This window comes from Mizuhopecten yessoensis, unplaced genomic scaffold (genome assembly GCF_002113885.1).
Source record: "Mizuhopecten yessoensis strain PY_sf001 unplaced genomic scaffold, ASM211388v2 scaffold11015, whole genome shotgun sequence".
NCBI classification, from domain to species: domain Eukaryota; kingdom Metazoa; phylum Mollusca; class Bivalvia; order Pectinida; family Pectinidae; genus Mizuhopecten; species Mizuhopecten yessoensis.
In genome coordinates, this window is record NW_018408836.1 from 51080 (window position 1) to 70842 (window position 19763).

The following is a 19763-nucleotide window of genomic DNA, read 5'->3' on the forward strand; positions in this document are numbered from 1 at the left end:
GTGCCAATAATGATTCGTAGTACCCACTGTAATATGCTGTACCCATTATGATCCGTAGTACCCATTGTTATATGATGTGCCAATAATGATCCATAGTACCCATTGTTATATGATGTGCCCATTTTGATCCGTTGTACCCATTGTAATATGATGTCCCCATTATGATCCGTATTACCCATTGTAATCTGCTGTACCCTTATGATCCGTTGTACCCATTATAATATAATGTGCCCATTATTATCCGTAGTACCCATTGTTTTATGCTGTACCCATTATTATCCTTAATAACCATTGTAATCTGCTGTTCCCATTATGATCCATAGTACCCATTGATATATGATGTGCCCATAATGATCTGTAGTACCCATTGTTATCTGCTGTACCCATTATGAACCATAGTTCCTATTGTAATCTGCTGTTCCCATTATGATCCGTTGTACCCATTATAATATAATGCGCCCATTATTATCCGTATTACCCATTGCAATATAATGTGCCCATTATTATTCGTAGTACCCATTGTTAAATGATGTGCCAATAATGATTCGTAGTACCCATTGTAATATAATGTGCCCATTATGATCCGTAGTACCCATTGTAATATGATGTGCCCATTATGATCTGTAGTACCCATTGTTATATGCTGTACCCATTTTGATCCGTAGTACACATTACAATTTGCTGTACCCATTATGAACCGTAGTTCCTATTGTAATCTGCTGTACCCATTATGATCCGTAGTATCAATTGTAATCGGATACCCCCATAATGATCCGTAGTACCTATTGTAATCTGCTGTAACAATTATGATTCGTAATACCCATTGTAATATGCTGTACCAATTACGATCCTTAGTACCCATTGTTATCTGCTGTACCCATTATGAACTTAAGTACCGATTGTAATCTGCTATACCTATAACGATCCGTAATACCCATTGTAAACTGATTTAACAATTACGATACGTAGTACCCATTTGAATCTGCTGTACCCATTATAATCCTCAGTACCAGTTGTAATTGTTGTACCCATTATGATCCATAGTACCACTTGTAATACATTGTATGATGTGCCAATAATGATCCGTAGTACCCATTGGTATATGATGTGCCATAATGATCCGTAGTACCCATTGTAATATAATGTGCCCATTATTATCCGTAGTACCCATTGTTTTATGCTGTACCCATTATGATCCGTAGTACACATTATAATTTGCTGTACCCATTATTATCCGTAGTAACCATTGTAATCTACTGTACCCATTATGATCCATAGTACCCATTGTAATATGATGTCCCCATTATGATCCGTAGTACCCATTGTAATATGATGTGCCCATTATGATCCGTTGTACCCATTGTAATATGCTGTACCCATTATGATCCATAGTACCCATTGTAATATGATGTGTCCATTATGATCTGTAGTATCCATTGTTATATGCTGTACCCATTTTGATCCGTAGTACACATTACAATTTGCTGTACCCATTATGAACCGTAGTACCTATTGTATTCTGCTGTGCCCATTATGATCCGTAGTACCCATTGTAATCTGCTGTACCCATTATAATTCGTAGTACCCATTATAATCTGTTTTACCAATTATGATCCGTAGTACCCATTGTAATCTGCTGTACCCATTATGATCCTTAGTACCATTGTAATATGCTGTACCCATTATGATCCTTAGTACCCAGTGTAATCTCCTGTACCAATAATGATCCGTAGTACACATTGTAATCTGATGTACCCATTATGATTCGTAGAACACATTGTAATCTGATGTACCTATTATAATCCGTAGTACCCATTGTTATCTGCTGTACCCATTATGATCATAAGTACCAATTGTAATTTACTGTACTAATTGCTAAGTACCCATTATAATCTGCCTTACCCATTATGATCCGTATTACCCATTGTAATCTACTGTACCCATTATGATCCGTAGTACACATTGTAATCTGATGCACCCCTGATGATTCTTAGTACCCATCGTAATCTGCCGTACCCATTATAATCCGTAGTACCCATTGTAATCTGCTGTACACATTATGATCATAAGAACCAATTGTAATTTGATGTACCCATTATAATCCTTAGTACCCATTGTAATCCTTAGTACCCATAATGATCCGTAATACCAATTGTGATCTGCTGTACTCATAATAATCCATTGTACCCATTGTAATATGCTGTGAGCATTATGATCCGTAGTACACATTGTAATCTGATGTACCTATTATGATTCTAAGTACCCATTGTAATCTGCCGTACCAATTATAATCCGTAGTTCCCATTGTAATCTGCTGTACCCATTATGATCATAAGTACCAATTGTAATTTGATGTACCCATTACAATCCTTAGTACCCGTTGTAATCTGCTGTACACTTTATAATCCTTATTATCCATCGAAATATTCTGTACCCATTATGATCCGTAGTACGCATTGTAATCTGCTGTACCAATTATGATCCATAGTACCAATTGTAATTTGATGTACCCATTATGATCCGTAGTACCCACTGTAATCTGCTGTACCCATTATCATCCTTAGTACCCATGTAATCCGATGTACCCATTATACTGATATGTACCTGATGTAACCTTTGGGCCCATTATGATCCTTAATATCCATTGTAATATGTTGTATCCATCGTGATACATATTACCCATTGGAACCATTGTTCCCTATATCTATTGTTATTCAATTTTAAATATTTATCTTTTCCATTTTACGCATTACAAAACTCACTACGCATGTCTCTAGCTCTCAATGTGACCTACTGCCTCCATGTTTATAGCATATGGCCAAAGATGTTATAACTAGGTTTTCTGGCCGTTAGTACTCGAAATATATATATATATGTAATATTTGTTCTGGTGTGATAGATGGTTCGGATCTTCAGTAGTACCAGGTTAGCTGTACCTTAAGAAAAGTCCTCCTTCACATCCTTTCTGTCTTTGCGTCCCTGAACTGACAGTGTTATATGTAGTTATCTGTTTTCTGTCACAATTACTTATCATATATTTCAATTCGCTTTGTCCGTAATATCGATTTGTAAAACAGCTTTTGATGGCTATTTAACGGCTCTGATGATGTGAGAGCCAATTTGTCATATCGCACTTCCTCTGGGCGTACTGCTTATATGCAGCTTGGCTATCCCAGCGGAAGCATTTTTTAAAAGCACAATTAAAACGGATGTTGACACGCTAGCCTTCCTCACACAACGCAGGTCAGAATGATCAGAAAACTAAAGTCCCTAGACTGAAACTCGTGTCGGATATGTACATTCGGACTACTTGGTGGGTATTATAACCACCAATTGCATTCGGTGTTTTGTCTGTTTGGAGTCTTACGTCATCGCAACAGCCAAGGTCATATGCAAAAGGGGGCACTTGTAGACGCCGAGATAGAGGGAAAGAGAGGAGAGACAGTAAAGGACGATATAAAGACCCTTAGTGTGTATATTGAGGCATCCGATATATTCTGGTATCTTCCATGCCTACCAAGCGGACGACATCAACGTAACCTCCTATTCTACAAGGGGTTCTTCATCAGCTGCTTCATATGATAACATGGAGAGGAACACCGAAGGCCTATACTTAATCCGAACGTAGATGTACTCAACATCAACGTCAGTATACATTACATTCTAATATTTTATTTTGAAAAGTATATCTAGCATAAACAATACCATTTCAAAATATTTCTGGAAAAGATATTCATTTGTATGTTGCAACGGACTAGATATATCGCTGAACCAAACTTTGAGATACACATTTTGTTGTTCAACTATAATTACAAAATGTACGTTGATGTAAAGTTAAACAAAACGGTGCATAAGAATGATTTAACTTAAGACATAATAGCTGCCAGATAATGAGTCTGATATGTTGTCTTTGAATATATTGTTTGTTATTGAAAAAGTCTGATCCGGCGTTTGGTTCGAAGGACATTTTGAGAATCGCTTAATTGTCATTACATTAGTAAACTTCAAGTTTCCCGGTAAACATGCTGTCATTTATGTGTGGTTCGTTGTTTGTTTGTATAGTTTTTTTCTGTTCTCCTACAACATGAAACAACTCATATGACGTCATATGAAGACGGTGTCCACAGATTATGGGTTACTCGTAAACTCTTAAAATGTGTGAAATGTAATAAGCTGGACACATCAGGATGACACTCTATGCCGTCTTGTTAAAATGGCAACTCACAAACCAGTCCGTGTTGCCACTCAATTGAAACTGAACGTTAAATGAAGAACAGTTAATACCAATTTTATTGACTTTGGTTTGTCTCTGTTTTCTCTTCCCGGTTGTGTCTCCTTAGGCACCCGTCCTCATATTCATTTTATTTATTTTAGAGCTGAATGTCAAAGGATTGTAAAATCTTAATTTCGACAGAATAAAGTCTTTGTATCTATATTTAATATCCTAAATGTTGCAAGGACGTTAAACAAGCATCATACACTTGTCCACTGTGAGACATCTCTCGTGGGAGTGAGCACCTGGCAGTTATGTGTTGTAAATCAGTCCCAATGGTACAGATCCATCAACGTCTTGCCATGTTTCTGCTTTACCAAGTCCCTAAACCCGGTTTAAATTAACTTCGTCTAAGTATCTACCTTTGGTAACACTGTCAGTGCTAAGATTATCACGGTGCAGTATAACGCCGTCGGAATTGGTTTTTCTGTACATTCCGAAGTTGCCATAAGAAACAAATGACTTTATTAGGCAAGACAAGCGAAAGGCAGCAAACAGAGACACGTGCGCGGCGCTACATCACAGATTGCTATACGAAATAAATTGGCAGCCAGATTAGATTAGGCTTGAACATACATACCCCATCTATTGTAACGGCAACTATGGATTAGCCTGCGAAGCTTCGCTTGTATATGAAGACTGCTTTATTGGTATAACATCTTTTCGTATACACTTGGAATTAGTTGCGCTATTTTTCTATTAGAAAAAAACGCCATTTTTTTGTTACAATAGGTTTTCCCTAAGTGACTCTTCAATCCTGTTTTTGATGTCTATAATTGCAATTTGAAATGCTTTCCTTCGTAAGAGCGAGTATACAGCAGAAGATTTAGAAGCGCTTCTATAGCTCCCATACCATGTCGTATCGTACATCGCACAATACATGTACATGTATATATCGTTGATAAAACGGATCGATTCGTGATAATTACTTGCGTATAACGAGTGCTCCTATCACGACGAATAGCTCCACCACCTAGGTACAGATATAACTTCGTCAGTATGAAACAAGATGAATGTAGGTATACAAGAAAAGCAAATAAACATTAGATAGACAAAACGCAATATTCTACCTTGTCGGCATTAAAAGCAAACATGTTTTTAATGAAGCAACATCTATAGCTTATTGGACAACAGTAGAGTATTGCTTTATACAGACACAGCTATGTAGGTAATAGCTTTTCATGGGCAGGAATCCTACATGAACATGCGTTGGTGTTCCAAACCCCAACATCACCTCCATAGCTAGGTCATTCTGCCTAGTAGCATGTTCTTAGGCAAACTGTTTCTCGTTACATTTTACGTGGTAGAATATATATATATATATATATATGCAACATTCTATTCCTCTACAATTTCTGTACCTTTAACTTCAATGATTTTACTATATTATTATTCCAACACTTTACGCTAAGACTTTTCAGAGAGTACTATTTCAACTGCGTCTATCAAGAGTAGTGTATATATTTTGTTTGGTCACTTCTATGAGACAGTTACGGATATTGCTGAGGGAGTTACATGTAGTATGTAGGGATGTTTTAGTGTCCGTAGTAACGGCTAACTATGTTGAAACAACAGTTGCTTTTTCATGATATTGTTGTTAAGCGGTTGTCGAAATATGACAACCTATGATCGGAAACGAATACAATTTGGGAAGGAAAAGAAACACTTATTCGTGATTAAATTTTTGAAAACCCCTGAAAAAATATGTGATCAAGTATAGATCATTTACTTATGTGTTGCAAAACCATCACAACTGAGTTAAGTAAAAATTAATTACAAGAAATCCACGAAAAATATATGTAAACCCGTCTTCGGTCTTTAATTGAAGACAGGACAGTAGTATAGTACCGTATCATATATCAAATATTTCTAAGCTACTGTGTTGTTGTCATTGTAAAAGAGATTATAAAAATTGGAATAAAAAATTGCAGGTAAGTTGGATGTAGTGAATGGATAAGTTTGAATGAACATATTCTTTTTATCAGTATGTCCTTGAGAGTATTTTGAATTTCCAAGTGCCATATCAACACATGATCCTAATGTATTACTTGACCCTCAGAGTAAGTATAAGCGATTTGTTATCAGAAGAAAAATCGATTTTATCGACATTAAAGATTATTAATTTTTTTTAAATCAAAAGCTGATGCTCTAGGAAAAAGTAACTACGTTGTAAATTGTACTGTTATAGAGCACGACGTAATGATATCGAATAGAAAGAGTAAGTTATTATCAGCAGTAGTGTCTGTCTGTTACAGTGCACTAATAGACAGGGCACAGACAACGAAAGGAGGAAATAAGTGGACCTCTGACGACAAGACCAGGCGCGACAAGACGTCAGGTGTCATTCTCGTCCCTATTGGCCAATCACTACCGGAAGTACAGATATAGTCTTGGACAATCTGACAGATTTACACGATATAACATCAGAAGTCGCGTCCACCGCCGCCTACATTTTTAGAAGGTTCGCGATAACGTAATTTATATGGTTTCGCTGACCGGGACACCGAGAGCAAGGGTGCGCCCTGTTCATCAACGCCGGTCAGGTGACATGGGACCGATAATTAGATAGGTACATTGTACGCGTCTACGTATTGTTGTGCGAGCTTCGGGACTTATGTGGGCTTTGTAACAAAATCCACCTATTCACTAGAAAGGTCAAGTTCTGAACAGCGCCGAGTTACATAGGTACATCTGACGTGTATTATTGATCATTGCAAATGCATCTTAATCACATACGGTGTCTAGGTCAATCTGATAAGCCCGAGTTGTTACCAAAATAGTTTGACATGGAGTAGACAATATTACACCAAGTTTAAATGGTCAATATTACTGACATGTAAACGTGCCAGAAAACGATTGCCTCAGCGCTTGTAAAAGTCGTGTTGCAGCGTCAACGTGTGTCTTTTGTACAAAGTATCGATACATTGGGGATCCCGGAGATGTAGAGTGTTTGAAAGCCAATTAATTTCACAATCATAAAAATATTGTACCTATTGTTTTAAAAACAATAAGGTTATGCAACATATTGAACCTTACCTAGCAACAATAAACATAAAATGTTATCTATTAACAACATCAAACGAGACTTGTTTTAAGCCTTGAGACAAACAATGGAAATACAAACAAGTTGGTTCGTAAAATTAGGCACAACAATGATAGGTTTTATTTACACAATATTGTAAAATTATGTTTTTTTCCCCGTCATTCAGGCAGAAGCCCATAGACAAAATAGTTTGTCTATTCAAAACATTTTTTCTGTTATTTTGTTATTACGAAATCAACACTACTGTAGTATTTCAAAACTGATACTTTTTTTTTATCAAATACACCTTATGAAAAATATCATATTTTTTTCGTTAGTACAATCTGTAAGTTTCTAACAAATTGAGCACCACCTTGTTTGGTGTAAGGTCACTTAATTCGCACCAAACAATTATTTCTGACATGGACGCCATATTTCGTCAGGATTAGGCTCACTCATACATTTATAATTTCAACACAACTCACAATACTTTAGCGAACGTTCTGTTAGTGACGGTGACAGAAATGTCGCGTATTCGTATCGTTCCGGACATGGTGCGGTAATTCTTACCACTAATTGCTGCTAGTGTTCCTGTGTCAGCGAGTCCGAGTTACCAAGACGTATGTCGCAGTATTGGCATATCCTATTGAATTTCGACAGTCGGAAAGGTCGCGTCCTCCAAACGAGGTTAAACACAACGCAAGGTCTGGACTGGATAAGGGAAAGTATAGCGGTCATCTTGTACACGTGTTATCTTGATCACGGTGACACAGACCCTTTATTTTTTCTCCACCACGTGTGTTTGTTGGTCAAAAGGTTACTGCAGCAGATACAGGTAACAACGGCACAAACTATATTGTATTTTACATTGATTTGCTGCAATTCTATAAGATATCAATTAAAATTATTATCATGAAGATACCATTGGTTTCGAAATTTTAAATACGAATAAGTTTATGATGGCGTGAAGTTGTATAACGTTAATTAGATCAATACAACACTTGTTATTGTTATTGGATTTTTAACGGCCAATCAACACAGACGAGGTTATTAGGGTCAATAAAAAGGATATATAGAACATGATAAGGAAATGACGGTAAACAATTGAAAAGGTAAAAGACAAACCTCAACTTGCAACGTAATAGTGGTTATGGTTAAATGTATAATTTTGATACACAAAGAGTTTTTTTTTTATATAAATGTATTCCAAATAAAATAATCTGTTCTTTTCAAGCTAATCTTTGTAGGATAACTTCTTCGTCATAGTGATCAATAATCTAATAAGAAACAAATCAGGAAGTTAATATTTATTGTACATACAGCCATTTCGTTCATTTAGGGATTACATATAGAATAAAAACAATCAGGACAGGTGCCTATACAACGCTTTATTACCTGAAAGAATACATTTCAGCTACAAGATTACGTCCAGCCAAGTGGACTAATAATAACTAAAGATTGGTTGTTAACGCAGAAAGGCCAACAAAGGAAATACTTACTGTACCCTATATATAGTATGTCATTTATCTCTGAAGGTCTCATCAGTGGTACAATCGTCTAAGATTCAAAGACAATTAATTTTCAAAAGTGTTTGAAAACATATATAAAAATACACTGAACAGTAGAATGTGCCTACAGGACATCTTTTACATATGTTACAACTTTGGGCTACAGCAGAATGCCTAGGAAATACCTAGTTGTTTATCCAAAAAGACGAACAAAGTAAATGTTGACCATACACTGTGGTCATTCCGTCCATAACGGCTTGTTTACCCGTTTCACTATAATGTGACAGGGTGGATTACTTTTCTATGTGACATCTGTATGGAATTTCAGTAACAGTCTAAAGTCTGCATCAAACCTGTGCTTTTGCAAGGAGGCAAATACACCCCTCAAACAAAGAAAAATATGCATTACACACATGGAAACACGTCCGTTAATGACCTTAGCCGTGAATAGGACGTCCAACCCAATAAACCCAATCAAAAGTGTTTCAAACCATATGGTGAAATACCGCGGAAGGAAAAGGTGCCAATAAAACAAACAGTATTACGTTAATACATTGTTAGAGAACATTGTGGTGATAAAGCTATTTGCATTTTTTATTTTATTTTAACATGTAATTTAACCATTTTATCGGGAATTGCTCAGTTGAAACGCAAAGCAGGCAAGTAAAATAGTATTTATGGTACGGTATATTTACACTGAAATAGATTTACTAGCATCGAAACGCCGCAAGGTAGCATGCATTTTAACTCATTTTTCAGACAATAACGATATATGTTGCTAACTTACAAAACGAATTCCGTTAATTAAAATTTTACGAAAGTTCTCCGCTACATACAATGTACCAAGGCTACTGGCTATTAACTACTCCTCTATTGTGAAGAACAAAGCCATACGTTCAGCTCTGTATAAGCTTGTAAATATTATCAGTTGGCATTCGTTCATATAGTTGAAAAGACTGCCAACGAAAACGGTTAAATCCATGAATATCGATAGCAATTTCTTTCCCGTTTTTAATAGTTTTATAAATGTTGTCTGCAATTCGATGCTTTTCGTTTACCGCTTCTGTGATATTTTAGTGCTTAGAAAATATTCAAAAATCGAAGAAAAGATAAAGTTCATATAGGAAATGTGTTCAGTGTATTTATTGGTGAATATGATGCCAACATGCCATCAATGATTACGAGTAATGCCAAACTAAGTGGTATCGAGTCGTTTACATCAGGACTTATATATAGGTAGCATCTATCGTCTTTCTTTTTTTCGAATTAAATTGCATTACCATGGAAGAGTATGAACAACATAGGAATAAAATGGTATTACTTTGTAAATGTGTATGAGCGAACAACCCTGCAAAAACGTATACTACATGTATGCAAGGTACATTTGTTTATTCGATTATCTTTGTCAATGAGCGGATTGGTCGAGTGGTAAACACTCCTGCCTTCCACGCAGACGGCCGGGGTTCGATCCCACGCACGCATGGATATTCAAGGAAAGTGTTTTCTCCTGCCCACACAACTCCAACAACCCAGGTCGAGTATAAAATGGTCTGGGGGATGTTGCAGTATCTGTGTTGTAGCATTCAAGTGAGGTGGCACTATACATGATGCCGTTGGAAGCACGGTCTCACTACAAATAGAACACATTACATCTCCAGCACACACGCAGATTTACACACATAGGGAGATATTAGCCAGGTGGCATATGACTAGTAGTAAGCGCCTGAAAAGGCAGCTCCATTCGAATTCTTCAAAATTGTATTGATTAATGTATATGCAAATTGTGTTACTTGTATATATATATATGTAATGTAAAGCGCTTAAGAGTGGCTTATGTTCGCTAGATAGGGCTAATAAGTTGATGTTGATTTGTGGTTATTTTTGTATGTACATATGCGTTACACGTACACGAGATTCTTACATACGGATACAATTAAAATGATACATTTTCCATCTATTGGTTCGCGTTAGGTGTATTTTTACCCTAAGGTTATTGGCTACATGGATGAGACTTCCGCACATAAGTGGCGGTCGTCAAGCACTCTGTCACCCGCTAATATCTGCATGTATATGGTGATTCGACCTCGTATCATCTTGTCATCAACTTCAATATTGCCCGTTTATGTCTGAATATTTTCCATCTATTGAAAGCTCTTTAGAACTTTCCTCCTGGGAAAGGCTGTACATGGTGTATCTGGTGTCATCTGTTTACAACAAAGCTGATGGAACTGCCTGTAGCACCTGTTGTTCCCACAAGGTATTGGTAATTTATGAAGCATCCCGATGGAGTTATTAGTAATATTGGAATTTAGACATTCAATCAGGACGCTTTACGATCATGATTACCTTTGATAACCCGTTCGGTTTCAATTATACATTGTATTTTGAAATTTTAATTTCGTTTCAGTCACTAATATAACGATGTAATAATTTTTAATGTATGTTTGACCTAAGGCGACAGTCAGTTAAGTCAGTCTCTTAAACAAAGTCAGGCTACATGTTTATACAAGTTATCTCACAGGTAGCTAAATTGCATCGACAATCTTATATTTCCCTAATCTCAGCTTCTAGTACTTCGATTGTTTTTATCCATACCGTTTAAACTGTATTCAATAAGAATAACAAACAAGAATCGCATTACCAATGTTATTGTAAGACAACAAATTGTTGTCGTATCGTATGAATCTATAACGATATCATATGCTATTTTACACAATTACACACAAACTGTTTAAACATGCAACAGTTTACACTTTACTGGTGTATTTACCCCAGTAAGTATCCTACTAAAGGTCGAAAATGCAACTAATGTGGGCCCCCTACAGGATCGAGGGTATTCTACTGTGTCTTTTGCTAAAGGGACACTGAAAAACTAAAATCGATATGTAGCCGCTCTCACCCACCCCTGCCACAATCTTAAATATTTTCTGTTTTCTTCTTCACAGCCACTTTGCGTTCTATTACTTTGTTGACAATACCATATTTGGGCCTTAGTGTTGAACGTCCTCCCAAGTGGAGTAGGCGATGTGTTCTGTCTTCAGTCTGGGACAAAATGAAGTCCTTAGCAATTGTAGTTGTTACATGTACATGTATTACCTACTTCACGTTCAGCATTGAGGGTAATCGCAACAACTGGTTGACCCGTTGTCAGTATAATGTGACTAGACGGAATGCTGTGCTTGGTGCCTTTGGCATGGTATTACAGTGAGACAGTACTCTAAATTCGGAATCAGACCGCGTTATCGCTAGGCGGGAAACTCGCCAACATACCGTATCACGCACACGAAAAAATAACATGCACGCATTCCATACACACATGAAGCCTTCGGTATAGAATGTAGGGACCTCATACAGTCACCCCTGCAGGTCGAGGATCGAGACAAGAATATACCTGCTATGACCCACTGCATGATCGTAAGAGGCAGATAACGTGTCAACTCCCTGCATGATTGTGGATTTGCGTTTGTGCCCACTAGCCGGTGACACTAATGGACTCACACAACAAAACCAGCCAATCAGCAAGTGTTTCATACGTTTGTAGTTCCTATCTGAAATAAGTTCCGGCTAATTACTGGGCCACTGAAGGAGTTTAATAAGGAACTGATGACAGATTTTTAGATAAATGAAATGTGCAGGTATTTAACCTTTGATAAATATATACTTTTGATATATTTTCATGTCTGTGTGCGGATTTGCACAGGGGCAAAATGTCTTGGGCGTTTCTGTTTTGGGTCCCCGGTTTTGCTTGTAAACTTCCGGTTGTCAACTTTTTGGCGCTGTTACACTCCAATATGCCACTAAACCTACCAAAACAGTCATTTTGTGGCCTTTGCAAGGTATGTATTTACGAATCTAGACAGTTGTCACTAGTTTTGAACTTCAAATAATAAAGTTATTAGCTAAAATGTTTGGTAATAACATATAGTAAATGATTAAGTTGTGCGAGTCCTAAAGCGACCAAAAAAATCTGCTATACCAATCGCAATGTTACATGTAGTTCTCTCTACTTCTAACTACTTTTTATTTGGCTTTAGGGTTGAACGTTCGCCCAGACTAGGAAGGTTGTGGGTTCTGTCCCCAGGCCGGGCATACCCAAGTCCTTACACTTGTAGTTGTTAATCCCTGCTTAACGTTCAGCATTTACGGTAGTTGCAACAACTCGTTCAACTGTTGTCGGTATAATGTGATTGGTCGAAATGTTGTGCTGGGTCCTTCGGCATGGTACATTGTATTTCAGTGAGATATCACGTTAAAGTCGGCATTAGATCCACACCATCGGAAGAAGGCAAATGCACCGACATTTCCCGCTTTCGGCACGAATGCACACATACACAACACTCATGGATGCACGTCCTTAAATGACATTAGCTGTAGATAGGACGTTAGCCCCTTAACAACCGACCAACCCAATACAACATTAAACCAAACTAAACATCACTGATGTCATACACTGTATTACTCATGCAAAACTGTCATATTACACTATAACAAAGTCGTGGTACATAGATAATAATGTCATATTTCATAATGTACATTTTACATGTTATAATGTTGTTACGCAAGGTAAGCTATCGTAATCCTACATACATACAATGTAGCTGTCTGATCGTGTAAAACCTTTCGATCCGCTTACCCTTGCTGTCTCCTAACTATCCACTTAAGACAGATGGATGCCCACACGTTTGATTAAGATATATTCAGCATTGACCATGCGAGGAGATTGATTCTAATAAGACCAAATTATAATCAATATATTGTCGATATCAATAAGAGGTTAATCCTTGAGTATAAACATAAGCAGGGCTTTGTCATAGTATAACCCCTACCACATTTAGCTGGCAATTACAAGACTACATGCAATTTAAACAAGTGTCATTTCACTCACTGGAATTGCTTCTGTCCGTTTGCCATTCCTATTGATTATGGGGGAGACTGTTAAATGTACTTCCTAAATGCTTGTTATTGGCCTTATTTAAAGACGGTTATATCTGTTGGATTTAAAGGTGCCCGGTGCCTTCTTCAGAATGTTTTTGTATTACATGTACAAAGTGTTCATTTATCTATATAACAAGCGTAAACGAGGACAAGACTCAAGATATGGCTCAGAAGACGTATTAATACAAACAGAACTGTAATTGGCCAGACACTGTTACGGGACCTTCAAAGGAAACCTGTTAGTGGAGCACGGGCCAGACTTCCATTACACACATCAATATCAAAACCAATACTGATTATCATACCCGGAAATGTCCACTAGGACACATAAAGGGACAGACGGTTTTTATTCAGAAATTATATTATGTAGTTTTCAAGTTCTTTTGAATAATTTATCTTTTAGTTTATTAAATGTAGTTACTTTTTCCGCAGGCCTACAACAATGCGGGCCAATGGGTCCCTGGTGTGTCGTCACCAAACTCTACCAAAGTCTGATTTATCTTCCTAGAAAGAAAACGGGAGAAAGGGGTGGCGTTTGTTCAAGGTTAAGCTATGTTTATATGTAACGGAATGTCTGATGATTAAGCTGAAATTATTTCGTTTGTTTGTGCTGCTTACTTTATGTGGCGTACGTAGTGACGGCTAAACCTGATTGTTAGGTTTTGGTCGGCGATGGATGTAGCAATACTCGGGATGTGATGTAGTGGCACGTTATATACATCTATAATTACAAGTCAGGTCACGGCGATCTGTAATTACTGCAAGGTTACGTGTTTTCGTGACTTTATTCTTAACGAGAAAATTAACAAATGTCTTTTGAGACTCATCTATTCCTATTATAACACACGGCCACGAGCGATGCACTGTGAGCATCATGTTCAAATAATGCATGAATGTCGAAAAACAACCCATTGCTGTTCATTGATGATCGCAATATCTCAACTTTGTCATAACAGGCTCAGACCATGGCGTTTCTGTAAATATAACATGGGAGACTTGCAGCTGAAGTTCTTAACCTTAATTATTAACTGTGGTCTACCAGATACCCAGGTCCAGGCACGGACCCATCTGCTAACAGCAGGTCGTAAACAACTTATAACTTAAGGCCATGCAGAGCCATTCATAGACGTTACGGGGTGATATGAAGTAACTTTGGCATATCATTCATTAATTTTCATTTTTGAAAGGAAGCGAAGACTGACCGCATGTGTTTGCTTTGCACTTTGATTCAACTTTGTGCTTCGCATATATGCAAACGGCATAAAACGGCACACGGGAAAGCTTTGTTTTCACCAAAGACCACCTCGAAGAACACAGTTTTTTTGCATATTGGAAATATATCTTACTTGCTAACCTGTTAGCTACATTATGTAATAATTGATCATATTCTTATCTGCATACTGACCTTGTACACACCTAACATTGTATATGTGTAGACTGACTTTGTACACGATAGCATATTTGCAGTAGACTTGGTCATAGATATGTATAAATACGATAACTATATATATTCCTCTATGTACATCCTAGACATACGGTGCCATTCATAGAGGGTTTTGACCCCACGCTTAACACCACAAGGAGTTGTATAGTTTGCCACCATAAAATAATAACAAGATACACGTACTATCAACCGTTATTCAATTACTTATTAAGAAATACCTGGTAAATCATTTTGCAACGACAAAGGAATTTTAGCATTAATGTAACGCCACAATTTCTCACCCGATTGTGAAACCGTGATTAATTTGCTGCGTTTGTTAGACGAGTTCCCTGCCCTGGAAGAATTCTCACCAATGTGAGAAATCGTGGCGTTCATGTGGCAGCATATTGTTAGCATTGCCATCAAACTTGTATTACATATCAGCTATATCTTATTGAATTAAACAGTATACAGTCAATGATATATTACATACATGTACCTGATGAATTTTTAATATTGATAACATTGTTTCTTGCGTTGAATCAAACTTGAATGAGAGGAACTCTTAACCAAACAAAAAAATATCCTGATACTAGTTACGACAAGTAGTGCTATTTGATCTTCCATTTATATTTGATCAAAATGTGTGTGGAGTGATTTAGCCACCAGAAGGCGATAGTATAAAATGTATGGATACACTGAAATGCCAAAATGTTAACATGAATCTGACAAATTGTATAACCAGATTCTCATGTAAATAAGCATGTACACACGTAAGAGTATTGGTAACTTTTTGTTCTTTGCGGGTTCCGTAGAAAGTAGCTCAAGGCGATTCGACCGCAACAAAGTGGTATTAAAACAGAAAATAGCACAGAGAGAGGGAGAGTGAAGGTCAATTGTGGTCTCCTCGTTGCCCCTGAGCGCACGGCACAGAGCAATTACGCCGATTATACACGGGGTTCCGCGTTATTCGCATTAAATAAAAAGCGTTTTATCATGCATTGAATACAGAAGTCCAGTTGTTATGTTCCCTACCCTGCTGAGGTGCGTTATAAATGCAAACAAGTATCCATGTAAGATTAGGTTTACGGTCATTATTGTTGTGAAACAACCTACTATTTTGCACTTTGTTTTGTCAACATAGGTTGGATATGAATGGTAAGTATTCGGTCGCTTGGTCGTAACTCCGACCACATGTACTACACGTCTGTAATACTCAGCTAGGTCTCCCGAGCCTCACGTCAGTCCTCATTTCTCACTGGGTCCTGAAGGGAAAATAACTGGTAGGAATACATGCGGACTGACTTTGCGACACTACAGGGAACACGAAGATGAAGCGTTTTAAGAACCAGCACGTGCGCACACCTGTAAACTTGGAGGTGATAAAGTGACTTTTGTGGCCTGCGCTCCGCACGACCTGCCTGGCTGTCTTACTGTCGGTCGGATATGGTGTAAGGACACGTGTTCTCCTCCGTTTGGAAATCACCAGTAGCTTGTTGTCTATTATTGGGTTCATGCACTTGTACTGAATCGGTATCAAATAATGGAAAGCAATGAATGGCAATGGTTATTCCAAGATAGCTGCAGTCGCTTAAAAAACGATTTACGCGTTGCTTTTTTGAGTTATTGTCGATTCATCTGGCATGAAGTGCAATGCTCTACCAGATAAGCCAATCGATGTCTAGTTAGTTTTAAAAAAGTGAAAATAACAATCTTAAAATGCTGTCTGGCGCGATGGTAGAATTAAGGTCAGTTAGGTCAGACGACTTAATACTTTCAGTGATAAACGGACAACTTCAATCTTTCAGTGAGAAATGGTCGACCTAAATATTTAAGTGAGAACTTGACTACCTAAATCCTTGAGTGAGGAATACACGATCTTAATATATAGGTAGGGGCTGGACGACCATAATCTTTTAGTAAGTCATGATCGACCTAAACATTTAAGTGAATCATGGACGATGATTGAAATATGTATTTCAAATGCTATTTTGTTTCTATCGATGCTGACTGTACTGATCATCTTAATTTGCGCATGTGTTGAAGAAAATAATTTGTTGTCGGAGCTGCAGCCAGGGGTATCAAATAGTTGTTACGATTCCATAACAAGCAACATATTTTGTAACCATCTTGTCAATGATATAGGAGAGAGCTACACCGCTCTGATTTTTTGTTTGTCTTGCCCAAAAATACATATAACACTTCACACCAGAAATTATACTTTGGGCTATCTACTCTATTTACAAATATCAATTTAGTTTTTGTTTGATGCGTACATTATCAGTCTTGTGATATATTTTACGGAGAAGTTGCCTCCTGAGATTTTATTACTTTTGTCTGTATCTGATGGTAGCTGTGGGTCGTGTTCTGAACAAAAGCATATTCCAATATCATAATAATTAACATCACCATAGCTCCTTCCACGTATACCATCAAACAGGGGAATTATGTGTGCTATTATTGTCTGAGTATTAACTGTGGTACTATCTCAGCCAATAAATTTACAGATAGACACAAATTCATGTAAGGCTAAACCCTTCGCCAGTTCATGCGAGCCTAATATATACTTTACCTCCCGTCCAATCATCGATCACAAGCCGAACAAACACAAACACCAGATAATGTGGTCAACTATTTTCCAACTCCTGAATAGTCTCTGTACCAGAAAACAATCCCTAGCCGAAAGGTAATAGTAAATATGCCTTGCTCTATTCGTCATATGTTAATTCAGGCATCAGATGTATACCCATCTAAGTTCCCTACGACTATTATATGGACTACGTAATCAGAAAGTCATATGTCCCGTTAGGGGTATCCAGCACGTAATAGATATCTGCCTCCAATGGTTCAAACTAACCTGTGCAGTCATGGGTACTGACCCATAAGACATATTGTCAGCAAACCATCTTGTGTGGTGGTTCCCGAGTTGTACCCTCCTGAACTATTCCCGTAACACTCCACCAGGAATATATAGATTATGTGGTAGACTTTATCGAGTCACTCTGGACTACACCGACGTTGATGACCATCCATAAGTCTACTCCAAAACAATTCCGATAACACAAACATAACACAAAATCCAAACAATCTGAAACAAACCAAATTATTATAACAAAATGTATCTCTTCACCCTATACAATATTAGTGCAATGCATATGTACGTCCGCATCGGTATTGCATCACGGTAGAAATCTGTAATAGAAATCATCCGGAAGTAAAATTGAAACAATGCAACGATAACATGCTTATTTGAAATTGAATAAGTATTTTTGAGGCTTAAACAATTATATTTCAGAGCTGGTCCGGAAAATGTGCAATAATATTGTTTCAAGAATCAATCTTATGTCAGAGTTCGAATTAGGTTATCATAAAAAAATAGTATTGCTCTTGTAAATACATATGTATACCTCATTCCTGAGAAGGAATGATAAACCACCTCTTACTAATGATCTAATACTAGTGTCACTAATCATTAGATCGATTAACAGACAACATTATGATTATTTCGATCACTGTGTCCACTGTCATCCATTTACAGTTGTCCTACTACAATGTACCTTGTAAGGCCCCTGTCGATCAGGGCCGTCATTGCTTCAAAGTTAGCTCATTAACCATTACCTCAGGAAAGAATAACTTGTTAAATGATACTTCATCTTCAAGCCTTTGCAGCCTAAAACTGTGTAATATCAATGTTGAACAAACACTATCTGTTATAAAAGTTACATGGCCCAAACCTCATGGTATTTTATTTTGTTTACTTAACGAAAAACGTTCAATGTCAATATATTGAGGATTTCCCAAACTGAGAAACCCAGTGAAGTGACATCAGCTTTTGAGTAATGTTATAATTGATAAATGGTGATTGAGGAAGGGAGGACCAGGATTGTCCTATATAATAATTCATACATGTACATGTAGCTATTGGATGGATGTTTAACACCTTTCAATGACGACACACATGAATAATCTATCTTTAAAGATCTGTAGATGATGTATATGTCAAACACAAATCTATTTAAAGTTAACGTTATCGCCAGTCTACCAAAGTTTTCATGAAGGAATCGGGACAGTAAGAGACACATAGTAACATAGAATGGATCATAACCGAGTTAAAAGGTCAATTCCCTGTAGTATTGGTGTGTGCATAATAAATGTATAGCTAATGTGATTTTAATATCTGTAATGATCATTAAGTATCGAGGCTAATAGATACGACAGGGTAACGATGTTCATATACTTCAGGTTCTTACATCAAGTATTGTACTGGGGACAAAAAGGTTACATTTATCTGTACTTGATAACTTATATCTATGTCACCTTTTTACAAAACCTGTTCAGCTCTATAAGAACATGATAATTTTTCGTCTTGTTTTTAGCAAAATAATACATGTGCAAGCAAACAAAGATACAAAGTACATTTATCACATCCCTCAATGAGAATCAAAGTGTAACCATTCTGCAGACGATCTGTGTGAATCTGTTCGGTTCTTTTGGTACGGTGATCTCCGGATCCATTAAAGATTTGGTAGATTCATATCGGCAAAACGTCACGAAAGCGATAAAGGAAAACACAGTTCATGGATATATACCTAGGGATGAGAG